Source organism: Stenella coeruleoalba, assembly GCF_951394435.1.
Source record: "Stenella coeruleoalba genome assembly, chromosome: X".
Classification (NCBI taxonomy): Eukaryota; Metazoa; Chordata; class Mammalia; order Artiodactyla; family Delphinidae; genus Stenella; species Stenella coeruleoalba.
The window spans coordinates 31,944,889-31,949,359 of NC_137152.1; positions in this window are offsets into that span (position 1 = coordinate 31,944,889).

The window sequence follows — 4,471 nt, forward strand, 5'->3', positions numbered from 1 at the left end:
GTTGGACCATTTAATCCATTCACGTCTAAGGTAATTATCCATATGTACGTTCCTATGACCGTTTTCTTAATTGTTTTGGGTTTGTTTTTGTAGGTTCTTTTCTTCTCTTGTGTTTCCCACTTAGAGAAGTTCCTTTAGCATTTGTTGTAGAGCTGGTTTGGTGGTGCTGAATTCTGTTAGCTTTTGCTTGTCTGCAAAGCTTTTGATTTCTCCATCGAATCTGAATGAGATCCTTGCTGGGTAGAGTAATCTTGGTTGTACGTTCTTCCTTTTCATCACTGTAAATATATCATGCCACTCCCTTCTGGCTTGTAGAGTTTCTGCTGAGAAATCAGCTGTTAACCTTATGGGAGTTCCCTTGTATGTTATTTCTCATTTTTCCCTTGCTGCTTTCAATAATTTTTCTTTGTCTTCAATTTTTGTCAATTTGATTACTATGTGTCTCGGCGTGTTTCTCCCTGGGTTTATCCTGTATGGGACTCTCTGTGCTTCCTGGACTTGGGTGGCTATTTCCTTTCCCATGTTAGGGAAGTTTTTGACTCTAATCTCTTCAAATATTTTCTCTGGTCCTTTCTCTCTCTCTTCTCCTTCTGGGACCCCTATAATGCGAACATTGTTGCATTTAATGTTGTCCCAGAGGTTTCTTAGGCTTTCCTCATTTCTTTTCATTCTTTTTTCTTTATTCTGTTCCTCAGCAGTGAATTCCACCATTCTGTCTTCCAGGTCACTTATCCGTTCTTCTGCCTCAGTTATTCTGCTATTGATTCCTTCTAGTGTAGTTTTCATTTCAGTTATTGTATTGTTCATCTCTGTTCATTTGTTCATTAATTCTTCTAGGTCTTTGTTAAACATTTCTTGCATCTTCTTCATCTTTGCCTCCATTCTTTTTCCGAGGTCCTGGATCATCTTCACTATCATTATTCTGAATTCTTTTTCTGGAAGGTTGCCTGTCTCCACTTCATTTAGTTGTTTTTCTGGGATTTTATCTTGTTCCTTCATCTGGTACATAGCCCTCTGCCTTTTCATCTTGTCTATCTTGCTGTGAATGTGGTTTTTGTTCACAGGCTGCAGGATTGTAGTTCTTCTTGCTTCTGCTGTCTGCCCTCTGGTGGGTGAGGCTATCTAAGAGGCTTGTGTAAGTTTCCTGATGGGAGGGACTGGTGGTAGGTAGAGCTGACTGTTGCTGTGGTGGGCAGAGCTCAGTAAAACTTCAATCCGCTTGACTGCTGATGGGTGGGGCTGGGTTCCTTGTTTGGCCTGAGGCAAACCCAACACTGGAGCCTACCTGGGCTCTTCGGTGGGGTTAATGACAGACTCTGGGAGGGCTCACGCCAAGGATTACTCTCCAGAACTTCTGCTTCCAGTGTCCTTGTCCCCACGGTGAGCCACAGCCACCCCCCGCCTCTGCAGGAGATCCTCCAACACTAGCAGGTAGGTCTGGTTCAGTCTCCCCTGGGGTCATTGCTCCTTCCCTGGGTCCCAATGCGCACATTTTGTGTTTGCCCTCCAAGAGTGGTGTCTGTGTTTCCCACAGTCCTGTTGAAGTCCTGCAATCAAATCCCACTAGCTTTCAAAGTCTGATTCTCTAGGAATTCCTCCTACTGTTGCCAGACCCCCAGGTTGGGAAGCCTGGGGTCGGGCTGAGAACCTTCACTCCAGTGGGTGGGCTTCTGTGGTATAAGTGTTCTCCAGTCTGTGAGTCACCCACCCAGCAGTTATGGGATTTGATTTTACTGAGATTGCGCCCCCCTACCTTCTCACTGTGGCTTCTCCTTTGTCTTTGGACATGGGGTATCTTTTTTGGTGAGTTCCAGTGTCTTCCTGTCAATGATTGTCCAGCAGCTAGTTGTGATTTTGGTGTTCTCACAGGAGGGAGTGTAAGCATGTCCTTCTACTCTGCCATCTTGGTTCCTCCTATCTGTCTGTTTTACATTTGGTAGTGTATATATGTCCCTGCCACTCTCTCACTTCATCCCAGCTTACCCTTCCCCCTCCTTGTGTCCTCAAGTCCATTCTCTACATCTGTGTCTTTATTCCTGTCCTGCCTAGGTCCTTCAGAACCTTTTTTTTTTTTTTTTAGATTCCATATGTATGTGTTAGCATATGTTATTTATTTTTCTCTTTCTGACTTACTTCACTCGGTATGACAGACTCTAGGTCCATCCACCTCACTACAAATAACTCAATTTCATTTCTTTTTATGGCTGAGTAAGATTCCATTGTGTATATGTGCCACATCATCTTTATCCATTCATCTGTCGATGGACACTTAGGTTGCTTCCATGTCCTGGCTACTGTAAGTAGAGCTGCAGTGAACATTGTGGTACATGACTTTTTTAATTATGGTTTTCTCAGGGTATATGCCCAGTAGTGAGATTGCTGGGTTGTATGTTAGTTCTATTTTTAGTTTTTTAAGGAACCTCCATACTGTTCTTCATAGTAGCTGTATCAATTTACATTCCTACCAACTGTGCAAGAGGGTTCCCTTTTCTCCACACCCTCTACAGCATTTATTATTTGTAGAGTTTTTGAGGATGCCCATTCTGACTGGTGTGAGGTGTTAGAGTGATGTATTTGGTCTGCCACAACATGGTTGCATTTTTTGGCCTGCCTTGGCTCCCACTAGTAATTTTCTTTGCTGACTTTTGTTGCTTTCTCTAGTTTAAAATACGTTCATCAGCAAAACAGAACACTGTCCACTATGCAGAACATCATCAAAAACTCCCCCCCACCGGGGCTTTGAAATGTCTCTCTGTGAAGCTGAGAAGTGGCATTGCGTGTTTCCCTGGCACGAGTTTTGGTCTTGTAAACTACTAGCATCCTCTGGTCCAGAGCTGGTTTCCAGATGGATGAACCCACCACAGACCTTCACTAATTTCAGGTTAGGGCCGACCAAGAACGACTTGTGCTTTCTGGTTTCCCTGGTACATGGCTGACATCACAGGGCTGACTCATTGTGATTAATACAGTGACTGTAGGCACAGTCTCCTGGAAAGACAAAGCCAGCATCACTTGCCTCACTTCACCACCAAGTGCCTAAGTTTCCATTTCCTCATTAGGAAAAGGCTTTTTACCTCAAAGAGCTATTGTGAGGATTGGAGAGTAGAAATAGCTGTGAAGCATTTGTGCCAGCCAAGGAAATGTGAGTCACCATTTGAGTCTCAAATAGGATTGGGTTCAGCTGTGAGTAACAGAAACCTCCAAATACCCGTGGCTTAAACAAGGTAGAAATTTATTCCTCTCTCATGATCAAGTCTCAGAGAAGTTGTGGGGGAGGAAAAATAATTTTTAACTTGTACCCTTCTGAGTTCTTAGCAGAGACCACTGTAATAAAAGATTAACAGAGAAAAGGGACTTCCCTGGTTGTCCAGTGGTTAAGACTCTGTGCTTCCACTGCAGGGGGCGTGGGTTTGATCCCGGGTCAGGGAAGTTCCACATGCCAGTAAGGTGCAGTCAAACAAACAAAGAAACACACACACACAACAAAAAACACAGAGGAAAAAAAAAACTAGAAGTTTATTAACATATGTATCTCCTGTATACCTGGGAGAGACCCAGGGAAACTTAGTAACTCCCTGAGGTGGCCTAACAAGTTTCAATACCATCTTCAGCTAAAGACAAAAGAAAGAAGGGTGTGTGTGTTGGGGGGTGACCAGGAAAAGCATGGTAAACAAGGGTAAGGTTGTTACATTTAAGTTGGCACCTTCTTCACTGATAAGAGTTTCTTGTGATTTAGTCCTTCTTCTCTTCCTGGTATAGAGAGGAACCCACACAAATGGAGATTTTCCTTGTAAATGTAAATGTCTCTTACAAAAGAGTAGCTTCTGTTTTCAGAGCTTCTTTTATGTCTCACTTCTCAAAATAATCAGCTCAAAATAATCCTTTTGTTTGTTAAAAAAAAGACAATGGGCCCAAAATGGAGTCACTTGTGCTAAACCCACGTCACCAAACCGAGACTGAATACCTAATTTAAATACAGTTTCTAAATCGCAGCAAGATATTTTTTGACCTGCCTCATAGAGTAATGAGAATAAAAACAAAAAAACTGGGACCTAATTAAACTTAAAAGCTTTTGCACAGCAAAGGAAACCATAAACAAGACGAAAAGACAACCCTCAGAGTGGGAGAAAATATTTGCGAATGAAGCAACTGACAAAGGATTAATCTCCAAAATATACAAACAGCTCATGCAGCTCAATATCAAAAAAACAAGCCAATCAAAAAATGGGCAGAAGAACTTAATAGACATTTCTCCAAAGAAGATATACAGATGGCCAACAAACACATGAAAGAATGCTCAGCATCACTAATCATTAGAGAAAGGCTAATCAGAACCACAATGAGGTATCACCTCACACTGGTCAGAATGGCCATCATCACAAAATCTACAAACAATAAATGCTGGAGAGGGTGTGGAGAAAAGGGAACCCTCTTGCACTGTTGGTGGGAATGTAAATTGATTCAGCCACTA